Source organism: Tursiops truncatus, chromosome 8, assembly GCF_011762595.2.
Source record: "Tursiops truncatus isolate mTurTru1 chromosome 8, mTurTru1.mat.Y, whole genome shotgun sequence".
In the NCBI taxonomy this organism is placed as follows: Eukaryota; Metazoa; Chordata; class Mammalia; order Artiodactyla; family Delphinidae; genus Tursiops; species Tursiops truncatus.
Window position 1 is genome coordinate 104,415,368 of NC_047041.1, and position 16,332 is coordinate 104,431,699.

Below are 16,332 nucleotides of genomic sequence, written 5' to 3' on the forward strand. Positions count from 1 at the left end.
CTGTCAGCTGGGCACCCGGTCGGTGCTTAGTGAACGTCCACAGTCCCCATCACGCCCCTTCAGGCGAGGGCTCCCCTGTCCGGAGGTTCCACTCGAGTCTGAATCAATGGCTTTATCTGGCAGGGAGGAGTCCTTGTCTGCCTCTCTCCCAGGGGCGGGCAGAGGAGGGGACTGGGAGGTGGCATGCCAGGCCACACCACAGGCCCAGGCTGGAACCAGCAGCCCGGTCCCACTGCCGGCTCAAGCCCTTCCGCAGGTTTGACCCCAAGTGCATCCCAGGACCCAGCGAGCGTACCAGGGAGAGTTCCCAGGAGTCCAAAGTGGGCTAGAGAGGCGCTCAGGCCCCCTGGGTATGGGGCTGCAGCAGTCACAGTCACCCAGAGCCCAAGCCCATGTCGTCCGTGTCCCCTTGATAGGCTGGAGAAAAAATTCCTCGGACAGATCTGCAGGGATCTTCTTGGACTTTCTGTTTCCTCTTCCCTGAATGTTCTAATCTTGGGAAAATTGAAAGTTCTCTGAAAGCCACCCTCCACTGGATGGATGAGTGAACGGAAAGAAGGAAGGGAGGGAGGGAGGAAGGGGGGGAGGGAGGGAGGAAAATGTATTGATTGACTTACATAGTTTAGGTTCTCAACACTGTTGAAAGAGGCACATTGGTTGGTGCCGGAGACATAGTATGTGCTCGGTAACCTTTGAGCGAATAACTCCCTGTGTCTGCCGGATTGTATCTGTAACACAAAATATGGAAATGAGCCTGACCTTACTCTTTAGACAGGCCCCAGTCAGGAGCCAAAGCCTGCCCCAGCCATGCATGACAGACCTGAAAACCTGCCCCGCTCTGAGACGACACCAGACTGCCCCCTCCCCGGCTCCCTTGGTCCAGGGGTTCACCCCTCAACCCAGGGTGTTCCTGGAAAGAGCACGGCGATCACCGTCTTAGTCCCTGTAGCTGCTGTAACAAAAAGTACCGCAGACGGACAGCTGAGAAAGAGAAGTACATTGTCTCCCGGTCCTGGAGGCTGGAACCCGAGGTCCAGGTGTCAGCAAAGATCCCAAACCCCTCCAAGGTCCATGCAAGGAGAGAGCCTTGGTTCTGACTGCACACCTGAGGCCCAGCAAACACACTGCGAGCCTCAGGACCGTGTGCGGGAGGACAGCCATTCGTGGCCATGGTTTGGAGGACCCTTCATTTGTTCATCAGCACTCTGGGTCATCTGTCCATCGGTCCCTCTTCCCAAGCGTCCCTCCAGCAAGATGGGTGCTCTGGGGCCCACGTCTGGGATGGAATCCCAGCTCCTGCACTCAGTAGCTGTGTGTCCTTGGACCTGTTACCTAACCTCTCTGTGCCTCAGTTTCCTTCTCTATAAGACGACATAATGATAGTCCCTAGAGCGTAGGTTTTGTGAGGATGAAAAGGCAGACGTTTGTCAGGGGCGTAATCAGCACCAGGGCCGTGTTTGCTAAATGAAGCAAGAAACCGTCTCAGTGGGAAGGCCCCGCGTTCTCACCCCGGCTCCCTCTCGCCAGGAGCCCTTCGGGAGGCCCCGGGGCTTGTCTCTGGCCTTGGAGCAGGGGCCCGGGGTTCCAGAGGCAGGGAAGAGCCAGGCCCGCGGGGGCTTCGCCCGACTGGGCTGCCGCAGACGCGGCCCTCAGCAGGCAGCCCTAGCCGCACCCCATTTTATACACATTAGAGAGAAATCCGAGCGTGATGGTCTGCGATTGTTCCGTTTGTTTACAGCGTTTGTTCGAGCACATTTCTGGCAAGGAAGCTGACAGTAAACCAAGGCCCGGGCGGCCGGGCTGGCGGGGCAGCAGATGAAGACAGCTGCCTGGCGGGTGCTTCCCGGTGGGCTGGGGCCGGAAACCGGGGCTCTGTCTGAGGCGCTTCAAAGAAGGACCATTGTCTGGGGCGGCCGAGGCCGGGGCCCCGCGGGGGGCGGGCGGGCTGGGGCTCGGGGCGCTGCGGACTCCGCACTGCCTCTCTCTGGGCCTCAGTTTCCCGAGCACACAGTGAGGGGACACCAGGCACCCACGTGCGTGCTGCCACCCAGCCCTGTTGTGTCTCCGAGGAAGGAGCCTCTCGGGGTGTCACCTGTGCTCTGCAGGCTTCGGAGCAGGAAGCAGATGCTCACACAATATGGCCCTTAGTTAGCTGTGAGCGAGTGGGGCCCTGGGGCGTGGCCCCCAGTGTCAGGCTGCCCTTCCAGCTGCCCAGGGATGGGGACCCCAGGGCTCTGAGAAGGGAGCGAATGGGCCCAAGGGCCTGTGCAGGTGGGGCTAGTAAGAGCTGGGTTCCCGATGCCCCTGGGCCGCACCCTCAGGCCAGAGCCCCAAACACCTACTCCTTGTCCATTTCCAGCAGAGTTTTAGTCTCTGCACACACTTGCTGAGGAATGAATGAGTGAATGAATGAATGAATGAATGAACCAATGAATCCAACAATATATTAACAAATCAATAGATAAAGAATGATCTAGCCATTGTCCCAACTGAAGAACAAAGTTACTGATTCCAACCTCCCGGGGGTATTTACCTAAGGTATGTTCATAAAGTCTTCCTGACCATGGAACACTTTTTAAACATCACTGTGAGGGATGTGAGTGTTTCAGGCAATAAGAAAGACCTGGCAATTTCTGCGAAGAGAAGAGGGCGCCCTCCAGCTCCGCAGGTGGGCCAGCCCTGTGTGGTTTTGGCGACACTGTTGCTGGACGTTGAGCCAGAGGGGGCGTGGCCGGGAGCGGTCCCGGGGCTCCTGCAGCCTCTGCGGTCTGTGCATTCGTTGTCCTTGACCTGCTGGGTCGAACCTCAGACTCGGCCTCCTCCAGGTCACCTCCTCCGTGAAGCCTTCCGCAGTGCCCGAGGGTACTGCCGGCTCCTCTGTTCTGAGTGGGAAGAATCTTCCACTGTGGCGTGATTTGCAGGGATTTGCGTCCACGTCTTATCTCCCATGGCTGACTGGGAGCGACTTGAGAAAGAAGGTTGTACCCAAATCCCGGAGCCCCCGTCTTGTCCTGGGCCAGCTGTGGGATAGCAAGGACAGGGGAGGCAAAGGAGCGTTCACGGGCAGGTCCCCTGCGCCAGGCATTGCTCACGCCGGGCACAGGATCTTACTTGACCTCCAAGCAAATAGGTGGTATGACAGATGCCCATTCACAGATGAGAAAACAGAGGGTCAGAGGGGTAAAGGGCCTCTCCTGAGGGCCCCCAGAACATGAAGCAGCCGGGAATAACCCAGACCCATAAGGGTCCAAGCCTCCACGCTCCTCTGTCAAGGTTACCGGGACGAGAGAACAAATGAGCTGCGGGCTAGGGGGGTCTTGGTGTTGGGACCGGTGGTGCCGCTGAACCGGCTGGGCTTCAATACCATTCATTTGACAAATATTTATCCCAGATGCCAGAGGAGCCGTGGGGTCTCCACCCCTCACCCCAGGTCCCTGCTGATGAGGTGGGACCCTCGGAGGGGGTCGCAGGGAAGTGGGCAGGCTTTTGCAGCAGACTCTGCTCCTGCAGAGGTGTCCCCAGGGAAGCACAGGGGGCGGAGGCTGGCCCCTGCGGCACCTCCATCAGGTGACTCAGAAGCAGACTGACCGGCGCCCGCTGCCCGGCCCGCACCGCTGACCCCTCCACCTACCAGAGCCAATATTTGAGGTCAGGAGGCAAGCTGGCGTCTGTGAGCGGGCCACGGGGCCAATGGGGTCTCCCTCTGGGGCCACGTGCTGACCGCTCTCCTCCCTGAAGCTGCCGGGCTCTCCCGGACCCACCTGCAGGGTACAGCGTGCTACGGTCCCCTCTTTAGGCTCTGCTGTACATCCCCAGCCCAGCGTGGAGCTCGCCAGGCCCCCTGCATCAGGGTGGTGCTGTCTGAGTTTCCAGAGGCATCGGGACCCTCACCGGGGACCCATTTCTTAGCCACACAGGCAGGCACGTGACAGGTGGGGAAACTGAGGCCCAGAGAGGGGGAAAGTTCTGCGCAGAGTAACGTGGCTCCGGGCCTCCCAGGCTGAGGTCCGGGCTCTCACTCCGGGCGTGTAGCTCCCATGAGAACCACTGGGTCACCTAAGTCTGCTGCCGAAGATGTGACTGTCACCGCTGGTGACTCGGGTGGCAACACAGCTTTGGGAAGCGATCCTGCCCGGGATGGGACCTGTGCCCCTAACCCCACTCAGCCCATCTCAGAGCCAGATACTGGGCTGGCTTCTGGTGGCTGGGAGGGGGGCACCCACCGGACAGCCAGGCCACAGCTGGCCCACAGTGGCCGCCGCCCTCGGCCTCCGAGCACCACGATGTCCAGCTGCCCACCTGGCCCAGAGAAGCACCTGCCCTTCCCGGGCCATCCTGTGAAGGCTCCCTGCGGATGAGAAGGCAGGGCACAGCCTGCGGGGCAGGCGCCGGGGGCTGCTCCGGCCGGTCGGAAGGACCCCGGGAGGGGATGGGAAGCCTGGGCTCCACGGCAGGGCTCCGGACCCCAGCCAGCCGCGGGACCTCCGCCTGGCTGTGTCCCCTGGCCCGGGCTCCCAGCCCCGCCCCACTGTCCCCGCGAGCGGGGAGCCAGGCAGCAGGAAAGTGTGAGTGTCAGCACCGCGACGCCACATTCCTGAGGTCTCCCTCCTGGCCTGTCCTGCCGCCCCTGTCCTCCCCGCCGGCTCGTCCCTGGAACGCCCTCCCGCCAGCCGCTGGTTTGGCGGCCCTGGAGGCCTCGGCCCGGCCAAGGCTTTCAAGTGCATTCCCAAGGGGCCTCCGAGGCTGCTGCTGCCTCCAGCGGGCTGGGTATTTTGGGGGACGTCCCCTGAATGAAAACAGGGCAGGAATGCTGGAGGCCGAGCACCGCCGTGTCCCTGAGGCTTGGGTGCGGCCCTTGGAGCGGGCAGAGAACAGGAGGGGGAGGGAAGGGCCAGCAGAGGACGGGAGAGGGACCAGGCGGGACGCTGGAAGGAGCGGGGACCCGGCGAGCGGCGTCCAAGCTGTCCTGAGCACAGAGACGTCCCTCCCGGGTCGGCCTCGGGCCTCGGCGAAGCCGCTCACCTCTCTGGGCCTCCTCTCGAGGACGGGATGTCGAGGCCCACGCGGGGCAGGGCCAGGAGGACGGCACTGTCGGCCTCGTCCTCTGTCGTCCCCCGCGTGCTGGCCCTGGGGTCTCCTCTCGGGGTCCCACTGCCCATGGCTCACAGTGCCACATCTCCTGGTGCACCCCAAGGGGGAGCCAGGGGCAGAAATCCAGGTCAGACGGAATGTTGTCAGAGCCCACCCCAAGAAGCTCTGGTGCCCCCCATCTCCCGGGCCCCTCCCCGCAGAGACAGCCTGGCAGCCAGCTGTGCCCCCTGCCTTCCCAGCTCCCTTTGACGGTCCAGACAGAAGAGCCTCAGAGAAGAGCACCCTGCGGGGGGAAACTGAGGCTAGGACGTGGAGGGCGTTTGTCCGCAGCCCCTCAGCCTCCCAGACAGGGCCCCAGCCCCTGCCCAGTGCCCAGGTGAGGGTCTTCCTGGGCCCCCCTTCCCTACTGATGCTGGAGCGCAGTGCGGGCCTCCACCCTCCCCCTCCCTGGCCTGGTCCCTCGCTCAGGAAGCTTTGCTTGTGAGTTTCACAGAGCGCCGTGACCCCGTGCTCCCCTGGCCGAGACGGCGTTCATGAGCATGACCACGCAGCACCTCGTGGGCTTGCCTCGTGGTGAGGTCCGGGTCCGGGCCCCTTGATCGGGGCAGGAGGGAGTGAGTGTTGAGATTCAGAGGTTAACCAACCCCAAGGCCCGGCCAGTGGGCGCTCGAGCCGCTTTGACCCTCAAGCCCGGGCCTCTTGGGCTGCAGCAGGCCATGCCGGGAAGCCGTCAGCTGCCCCTCCAACCCCCAAGGTGGGCATCGTACCCATGGCCTCTCCCAGGGCAGCAGGAGGGCGCAGAGAAGGGGCTTTTGTCCAGCCCCGCAGGAAGGCCAGGGAGCTTCACAGAGCCGTCCGTGGTGTTGTCCGGGCCCCCTGGGCAGCCCCCGGACGGAGGCACTAACGAACCCGCCCCAAGTGGGCCCAGCACAATGGTGTGTTGTGCAGCCTGTCGGGGCGATCAGCGTGCTCACCCATCAGGGCTCCGGCACTGGGAACACACAGCTAATGGGTGCGAACCCACGGTGGCCACCACGGTGGGCCGACACAGGGGGGATGCAGGCCTCTGATGGGGGAGGTAATCAGGAGGACATGACCGCCAGCTGACCCTCCAACGGGACCCGGGCATCGGAGTCTCCTCGCCCGTCCCCTGTCCTTGGAATGTACGTACCGCCCACCATTCCCACAGCGGGAACTGTTCCAAGGACGCGGCCTTGAAGAGCAAGGTGGCACTGAGACCATCTGGCTGGAGTACGTGACTGAAGCCCGCTAAGGCCTCTCATGAACGACAAGACTTGGTGTGTGGACACGACCATCTGCTGGTCTGACGGCACCTGAGACAAGTTTCCCATGTAAGTTTCCTGCTTATCCCACCTGCCACCCGCCCGTCCTGGGTGGCTGCCTCCTCCTCCGTTCCTCCTGGCCCTCCACGTACGGGGCCGGTTTATAAACCAACACCCCTGGACCCCCAGCGGCGATGACCTCCGGTCTGAGACACAGTGGCCCTCGGTCTCCAGCTGGTGGGGGGGACCCGCATGAGAAGGGGCCCCGTGAGCATGGTGCGGGCACTGGGTCCCTGCGCGGGGAGAGCGGGACGGGATAAGGAGTGGGGCTAGGTCTCCAGAGCTCTGGCTGCTGCCCCACTGAGCCCCTCCCCACTGTGACCTTGAGCCGACCCCTCCCAGCCTCAGTCTTCACACCCCCGTGATGGGCCCACAGCCCACTTTGCCTCCCTGCCTCCCCCAGGGCTTGTGGGAAAAGCACAAGACCAGAAGCATGGGAATCACCCCTGAACTTCACAGTGCAGTGAGAAAGTGAAGTTTCCTGCAGGCCACTTACAGCCTCAGTGCCACCTTCACGGTCTCCAAAGGCCCTTAGGGGGTGGGGGGAGCGGGACCAGGCCACCCGCCGAGAGAGGACAGCCAGGTCCCCGTGGCAGCCCGCACTGTGACCTCAGGGACTCGTTTCCTTCTTGGAGCCAGTTTCCCTGGCTGTGAAATGAGGGGTTCAAGACTCCCAGGCTCTGCTGACCCCCCTGGAGACAGACGGCCACTGCCATCGGGTACCCCAGGCCCCTGACATGGACAGGAGGGCCCTGAGGTGGGCCAAGCGGGGGTCCGGGCAGCGCAGGGGGTGGAGGCTGTCCGTGCCCCGGCGGCACACAGGACCCCGAGAAGAGCGCTGAACCACAGAAATAGCCCAGCAGCTTTCCCACAGGCCTTCTGAGGGGGTATTTTTAGCCCTGGAGCCCTGGGCTCTGCTTGTTAAGAATAGCTCCGGGCAGTGGGAAAGCGCTCTGGCCATGGGGGCGGCTGTGGCGATTCTGAGAGGCTCACAGATGTCCGCCTGCTGTGGCCTCCCCTGGGCAGGGGTAGATAGCGGCTAGCTTGCAAAATCAAACATGAAGGGTTTCTGCGGCCGCTCCGCAGAGGAGACGTGACCAAGAAAGAGGGTGGCTGTCCGCACTGAGAACCCCAGCGGCTCTGGGCCTTCAGGCGGACAGCAGACTGCAGGCTGCAGCTGGCCGTCCCCCCAGGCCCTCTGTGCCTATGGGGCCTGACGCCCTCAGCGGGTGACAGGGCAGGGCTGGGGGCCCCTGAGCGCGATCGCGCCATGATCCCCCTGGGGCATCCGGCCCAGGGATGGGGTGCCCTCTCCAGGTCACCCAGCCAGGACCCGCTGGGCCAGGTGCGGCTCCCTGGGAGGGTCAGGTATTTCTGGCCCCGGGAGGAGATGCTCCACCCCAGCACGGGTCACAAACGGGCCTGGAGTTTTGTCTACAGAGCCCCTCCCCCCTCGAGCCCCTCTCCCCTCATCCACTTCCCCAGGGGTGGAATGAAACTGCTCCATCCCAAATCCCCAGCCTCGTCCACACAGGTTCCACTGAGGGCCCCGCCAAATGGCCTTTTGTCCTGGAGTTGAATCCTCCGGAGGGCGGGGGTCCAAGACTGCCAGGCCTCCCCACGCTTGGGACACGGGGTGTAAGCAGTTGGCATTTGGTGCTCGGTGAAGACAAAGAACCTGAAAAGCCAAGGAAGGACGTGCCAAGATTCCTAGGGACGGCCTTTCCTCCAGTTCTTCCTCAGCTCTAGAGCCTTCCATGGCTCCCCAGTACCTGTAGCCGCTGGATACAATGTGAACTGGCGAACCTTTGTTTCCTCCCAGATAAAAATTCATCTGGAGGCATAATTTGAAGCAGTTGAGGGCAGAGAGGCTCCAAATGCTGGGGAGGTGGGGTCCCTGAGGCCTGCTCAGAAGCTGCTTCCCAAGACAGGGTGGCACCCGGGGAGCAGTACAGAGTCCAGACGCCTCAGCCAGGCCTTTGAGGCCTGCCGGGTCCGCCCGCATTGCAACCCAATTCTACCCCTTACTAGGGGTCTCTCTTGCTCTGTGGAAACACCCAAGCACCCCGCTGACTGGGGCCTTGGGAGGACAGAACCCCGGATGCCTGCACACAGCCGGCACTCAGCGGGTGCACCTCCGTTTCCAGGCTGATGGCAAGAGACTTCGCAACCCACATCGAGCTCTGGGCAGGGGGCCTCTCCCAGCCCCTCCGCCCCGCCTCTCCCAGCTTACCCCTGTGGTTTTGCCTAAACTGGGTCTCCCCCTGGAATCCATTCATTTATCAACTCATTATGCAGCCAGCCAGCCAGCCATCCGTTTTCTTATCCGCGTTTTCTGAGCACCCGCTGTGTGCCAGCTGCTTGAGACAGCAAGACATTGAAGACCCCAGGGCTTGACCTCCGGGAGCCCCCGGCTTGGCAGAAAAGACAAGCGAGGAGACTGAGAAATGCACCATCCCGGCAAGGGCTGATATGAAAGATACAAGGGAAGGGCTGGCGGAACCCCGAAGTCTCGGTTACTGCTCGAGGGTGGTGGCGGGATCAGAGGCACCATCCAGAGGAGGTGATGAGTGCTCAGATCTTTGCAGAGTAAGGTAATAGCACCCATGAGGTGTTTGGAACACCTAGGCACTCAGCCGGTGCAGCCGGGACCGTGCCCTCCCTCTCTCTGCAAATCCACCTCCACAACTGGAACGGGAACTCTAAGAGCAGCCTATTCTTTCCAGCATCCGAAGACCCTGGACCAGCCCTTGGTAAACACAGCTGAGGGAAGCAAGGAAGAAATCGTTTTTTCCAAGAGGCTGCTGAACAGTGGAGCTAGCCCAGGGAAAGCTGGGGGCGAGAAGATGGAGAGGGGATTCTGACCTCCGTCCCAGTAAGCTGGGGGTGTCTCCCCACTCTGCCTGGGGCCACTGACACAAAGAGCCCCGAGAGGCACCCAGTTTGGTGTTCCATTCCTTCCTTCTTGCAGCCTCGGCTACCCCGCACTCATTCATCCACGTGTGCTCCACAAATCTTTTTATCGGTCACGCACGACGGCCAGGCACTGTCCCTGTCCAGGACCACATCAGTAAACGAGGCAGAGAAAACCCCTGCCCCAAGTCCCTGTAGGGTGGGGCACAGACCAGGCTATAGGCACCAAATGATCAGTGGAGTCTGTTAGAAAGTGACAAGTGATGCAGTATGCAGGGAGCAGAGCAGGAGTGACTCAGAGCTCTGGGGACGGTGATTCCAGCAGACATCACTGGGAAAGGATGCCCAGGCGGAGGGGAGAGTCGGTGCAAAGGCCCTGAGGCAGGAGCGCGTCTGGTGCATTAGAGCGACGGCAAGGAGGCCCCGAGGGCTGGAACAGAGGAACCAGGAGGGTGGGGAGATGGTGCTGGGCCTCGTCAGCTGTTGAAAGGACTTTTGATTTTTCTCTAAGTGACACCAGGACCATTGGAGGACTTGGCCTCACATCTTCCCGGGATCAGCCTGGCTGCTGGGTTGAGAACACATTGGAAAAATGCAATGAGAGAAGCCGAGAGACCAACACGGGGGCCAGGACTGTCCTTGGGGAGACACGATCAAGCATCGCTGAAGGTCAGTGGTGGGCGGTGCTGGGAGCCTGACATACTCAGAGGGTGCAGCCAGCAGGACTTCCTGATTGATGGGGTGTGTGGCAGAAAGGGGGGGCTGCGGGCTGCAGAATCATGTCCCCCCAGATGCCACGTCCTGATCCCTGGAACCTCAGACAGTGTGACCTTACACAGCCAAAAGGACTTTGCAGGACCTTGCAATGGGAAGGGTGTCCTGCACTATCTGGATGGGCCCAAAGGAATCGCAAGGTCCTTATAAGTGGAAGAGAAAGGCAAGGGGGTCAGAAGCAGATGTCAGAGAGATGCGTGGCTGGCTTTGAAGACGGAGGAAGGGGCCACAAGCCAAGGAATGCAGGGGCCTTTAGAGGCTGGAAAAGGCAAGGAACAGATTCTCCCCTGAGCCTCCAGGGAGAAGGCCCACGCCTGAACTTCATCCAGTGAGGCCCGTGTCAGACTTCTGACCTCCAGGCTGCACAAGAATAAACGTGTGTTTAAGTCACTTTGATTGTGGTCATTGGGGACACAGGCCATGGAAACTAACCCAGGGGCCAAGGATGACTTAGTGATCTTCACGTTCACTTCGGGACAGACTCCTTGATCCTTGGTGGGCCGTGAGCAGAGATGGGAACAGAGCCTCTAGGGCTGCACCCACGCCCGGAGACCTGTGACCCAGCAGCGGGCTGTGGGCGAAGACACCCCCCCCCCCCCACTGAGCCGTAAAGCAGAAAGAGTGGTGGGGCAAAGAGCCGCCCCCCAAGGAGCGGGCTGCTCTTCACTCTCCTTACAGACAGCACCTCAGATCCGCAAAGCATCACTCACCACACCGATGTGTCGGTGGGAATTGCATCGCTCTTTGCAGCTCTGTGCCTGACTTGTCAACTCGTTTCGGTGGGAGGGCCGTCTTAGACTTGTAAGCATCTGAATTTCACGTTTGCTCTGTTTCTGTACATTAACATAAATGGGATTTTAGCAAACACCCGGCAACCCGTGGGAATCTTCTCCTCTCCAGGGTCTTCAGGAGACTGGTGTTGGCAACGGGGGTTATCGAGACGTGCGACGTGCTCAGATTCACTTTTCTAAATTAATAGACTTTATTTCTTCGAGCAGTTTTAGGCTTACAGAAAAATCAAGCAGGAAGTACAGAGAGTTCCCTTACACCACCTCTCCACCCTACAGCTTCCCCTTCGTTAGCGTCTCCCGTGAGCGCTGTATATTTGCTACGAATGACGAACCCATACTGATGTATGATTAACGAAAGTCCAGAGTGTCCACTAGGGTTCACGTGATAGTATACATTCTGCGGGTTTTGCTAAGTGCGTCATGTCACGGTGCCACAATTGCCACCTCGCACAGAGTAGCTGCAATGCCCGAAAAACCCTCTGTGCCCCATTTATTCACCCCTCCTTCACCCCCACGCCTGGCGGCCACTGATCTTTTTACCGTCTCCATAGTTTTCCCTTTTCCACAATGTCACATGGTTGGAATCACACAGCGTGGCCTTTTCAGATTGGCTTCTTCCGCTCGGTAAAATGCATTTACTTTTCCTCCACGGCTTTTCATGGAGTAATAGATTAGTGCTTTTTAGTGCTGAATAGTATTCCTTTGTCCGGATGGACCACAATTTATCCACTCACCTACTGAAGGAAGCCTTTGTTGCTGCCTCTTTGGGGCAAATTTGAACAAAGCTGTTATAAACAGACTTACAGCATGGCTAAATTCTGTTTTGGTGCTGTGGGGGGGATGTCCCTTAACCATCAAAGGGCGTTTGTGCAGAAGAGAGGTTGGGTGGCCTCAGGGCTCCTGGGGCTGCGTGTGGTCCAGGAGGTGCGGGGAGCTTTCTGAGACAGTGAGCTGTCCAGCAGTGGGGAGACGGGCAGCTCAGGACATCTCAAGGAGTCTTTACCTGACACCCTCCCCTCCCCTCCACCATGAGGTCCAAGCAGAGACTGGGGAAACCTGATGGAATATTAGTCAGGAGTTTTCCACTCTGGGAAGAAGGCTGGGGCCCCTCGTGCCCCAGGACTCTGGAATGAGGCTGCCCTTCTCCTCCAGCCCCTGCCATGCCTGTCTAGCTGTCATCGTAGCCCTGTGTGTCACCCTTGTGGGCAGCCCCAGGGCAGGGAGGGAGGCTCTCGCATACCTGCCTCATCCCCACCCCACTACAGAGTACTGCATGGGGCAGGTACCGTCCAGGTCTGCGGTTTAACAAAGAGGGACCCCTCTCGTGTGGCTTTGCCATCTGCCTCCTGTCCGGCGAGGGAAGAAGCAGGAGATGCGGACGGGCGTGGAGCCGCAGCCCCCCGGACCTGGAAGGCCACCTCGCCCGGCTGGGGGACCATCTCCTGGCAGGATTATCAGAGCCCATCTGAGTCAACCATGCATAAAAACAGGAAGAGCTGGGACAAGATCCTTCACCTTCCTTTGATTGTCGTGGCCCAATTGTTTCCTCGCGGCGACGCCATCCGGCTGCTTCGCGGACGCTCCTCTGCCTCGGTGCAGTCAGCTGCCCCCACCCCAGACGCCACGGCGGAGGCAAGGGCACTGGGGATGTGGGGCCCTTCTGCAGAGCAAAGGCCACGGATCGCGTGGCCGCCAGATACACGGAAAGACTTGGACCTCGATCTGGTCTTTCAGGGCAAACCCAGGGGGCTTTCCGAGGCTGCGGGGACAGCTGATGCTGATGTGGAAACAGCCCCTCAAAACGCCTTCAGCTGCAGAGTGACAGAGGAGCTGCCTGGACAGGATGCGGGTGACCCTGGCAAGGGGGTAGGGAGAGCGCCCGGCTCGGCTCCCCGCACCCACCTCCAGCAGCCAGGAGCGGAAAGGAAGTGCAGAGGGCTGGAAGCGCCGGCCTTGGTGGGGAGGGTCGCCCAGCCTCCGGCGCTTCTGTGAAGGTTTTGCAGTGTATTGTCGTCCCTGCACAGGATTCACTGTGGCCCCTGGTGCTGGAGGAGACCCCAGAGCCCCAGGAGGCAAAAGAATCTGTCCCTTACTTGCCTCGCTGCCCCACTAGATACGCACACACACGCATTCACGCGTGCACGTGTGTCTGTGCACACACACACTCAGGAACCTCTTCCCCGGGAGGTGAGTGAGTCCTTGCCTCCTGCAGAATTTACGAGACCACCTGAGGCCAGTTGGGCTTTGCGCACTTCTCCCACCTGCAAAGGTGACCTCCGAGCTTCCGGTGACCCTTGGGCATTTCCAAACTCCAGACAGCCAGGTGTTTTGCCGCCACCTGGCACCCTCTCCTGGAACCTCACCGCACGCATCTTTTAAGGACCCACAGCGGCTCCGAGAATGTCCAGTGTGAATGCACGGCCGAGATTGTGAGGGGTTTGCTGATCCTGTGGACCACGTGTCCACAAAAGAAACCGGCGCAAAGCACGTGGGCTCAAGCCTCTGCTCTGACCCCTTCATCCTCACCTCTCTGCACCTGCCAGATGGGCAAAGGGAGGCTGCCATCCGCCTCCTGCCCGGGATCCTGGGGACGATGTGAGCTCACGGGAGAAAAGAGAAGAAGCGGGGCTTGGTGACAGGGTCACCTAGGGCAACGGGAGTGGCTGGAATGACAATGCTAGTGGCCAGCAAACTTCCAAAGGAGGAGACGCCTGGCTCTCCCCCTCCCTCAGGGCTCTGACAATACACGGCAAGCTGAATCGAGTTTGGGTGACCGTGACATCCTGGGCCCCTGCAGCACCAGCTGACCCTTCTCCAGGATGAGCAAGGGAGGCTGCTGTTGGGTAGAGAAGGTGGGCTGGTCCAGAATCTCTCAACCACAAGTGACAGAAAGCCAGCTCAAACTGGCCGCCGCCTAAAGCAGAGTCACTCGAGGTAGAACAGCTTCAGGCATGGCTGGTTCCAGGAGCCCCGTCACCAGAACTTGACGTCTCTCTCCCTTTGTCCTGGTTCTGCCTTCCTCTGTGTTGGTGTCATTCTCAGGCAGCCTCTCCCCTCTCTCCTTTTCTTCTGGTCCAAGCAAACAAACGCTGATTGCCCCCAAGAGTTTGAACCTAAGGCCTGGGGCTGGCCCTCACTGCCCTGGCGTGGGTCTCTGGTTAGGGGCAGAGTCAGCCCCCCTGAGCTCGAGGACTAAGGATAGGGTGGGGGCATGGCTGCCCCCAGGAAAATCAGGGTGCTGTGGCCAGAAGCAGCTGGAACTGACGGCGACAGGCCACCGTGGGCACCCATGGCTGTTGCGAGCATCAGCTGAGCATTCCGGAAGCAGGCAGAGTAGAATTCAGGTCCTGGCTCGTCTCTCTGTGTGATTTGCGTCGGTCTCGGTCTCTCTGCCAGGGCCGGAGCGTGGGCCTGCTCCGGTCACCCTGGCCTGCTGCAAGGCTTGTTCCGATGACCGATTGCCATGGAACAAGCCACCCCAACCTTGGCACAAAACAACCACCGTTTCATGATCCCCACGAACGTGGGTGTCAGAAATCAGGGCAGGGCGCAGCACTGACCCGTCACTCCTGTTCGGCCATGTTTGAGCCTCAGCTGGGAAGATCTGGACAGCCGGGCACGGAGCCCTCTGGAGCCTTTCCACTCACACGTCTAGTGCCCAGACTGGGGTGACTTGGGGCGGGGCTCAGCTGGGGCTGTAGACTGGGGCGCCTGCGTGTGTCCCCTCCATGAGGTTCGGGCTTCCTCACGGCATGGCCGCTCGGGGGAGCCGGACTCCTCATGAGGCAGCCGAGGGGTCTCAGGGGGAGCAAAGGAAGAATTACGTGGCCTTCGACGAGCCAGCCTGGGAAACTCTGCAGCGTTATTTCCACCATGCCTGACGGGTTGAAGTAGCCCCAAGCCCACCCACGTGCAAGAGGAGAGGGCAGAGACGTCACCTGCTCATACGCAGAGCGTCAAAGAATTTACAGCCGTGTTGGACAGCCATCGCCAACCTCAAATGGGATGACAGATTCTCAAGGTGGGGGGCAGGGATTTTGCCCCCAGAAGCTCTTTGGCAGTGCCTGGTGCGATGGTTCTCAGTGGTTATGTCCCCAAATTCATAGGTTGAAAACCTAACACGCAAGGGAATTCCCTGGCGGTCCAGTGGTTGTAGGACTTGGTGCTTTCACTGTGTGGCCCCGGTTCAATTCCCAGTCGGGGAACTAAGATCCTGCAGACCGCGTGGCATGGCCAAAAGAAATAAACAAAAACCTAACACCCAAGATGACAGTATTAGGAGGTGATGGAGCCTTTGAGATGGGACTGGTGCCCGTAAGAGGCCCCACAGAGCATCTTGTCCCCTTCCTCCACGCAAGGGCACAGTGGGAAATGACCACACTGGCACCCTGATCTTGGGCTCCCAGCCTCCAGAACTGTGGGAAGACCCCGCCTCTGGGGTTCTGTTATAACCGGCCGAACGCACTGAGACACTGGGCATGTTTCTGCTGTCACAACTGGGTCAGAGTGTGGGGTTCGGGCAGCGGGGGAGGGGAAGCATCCTACAGGGCACAGGACAGCCTCCTCAGAGAATGACCCAGCCCGTGGGGCCTCGGTGGAGAGACCTGGGGCTGAGGGATGTGGCCTCCAGGTGTGGTCCCTCTGGCGGTCCCCGGGGCACTTTCTGGGCCCGTCCAGGGGCTGTGGTGTGGCAGGACAGCGGCCCTGAAGAGCAGCTCCCCACCCCCAGCTGAGCTCTTTGGGCGGCAACGGAGGCCCGAGCTCTGGGCTGGGATGGGGGAGAGCCAGGTCCATCCTAGGTCCCCACTCTGCCCCTTCGGCCTGGTGGTCCCCATGAGTCACTCCCCCCCCCCCACCTCACGGCCCTCCTTACTCCTTGGAGGCAGGAGGGGTTTCCCTGGATGAGCTATGACAATCTAGGGGCTGGAGAATCCTGAGAAGTCCTCCGATAATGGCCAGTGCCTGCGTAGACCTGGCCAGCGCGATTGGCCTGACCCCCAGGACCAACATGTCCTCCCCACGCGACTGTCCGGCCGGAGGGGCTCCGGCCTGTTCACAGATAGCTCGGGTTTTCTTTAGTTCCTCTCTTTTCTCTCTGCCCACCCCCGACCCCGCCCCGGGTTTCCCTTGAAATGCCAACCAAACAGACAGCCGCGAAAGGCAGCCCCAAACCGCAGCCTTCCGGGGCTGCTCTAAGCAGCGGCCTGAGAGGCCCAGGCCGGGCGTGCGTTGGGCCATTTTTGGAATTCTTCAGGAGTGAGAGCAGCCCGGCTGTCAAGGGAGCTCTGTTCACAGAGACCGACCCGGCGAAGGAGAGAGGGTGCGCTATTGTCTGGGCTGGGCTGCGGGCCGCAGGAATGCACTGGAATGCCGGCCCGCGTGGCACGGCCCCAGAGCGGGGCCTTTGTGTGCAAACACCG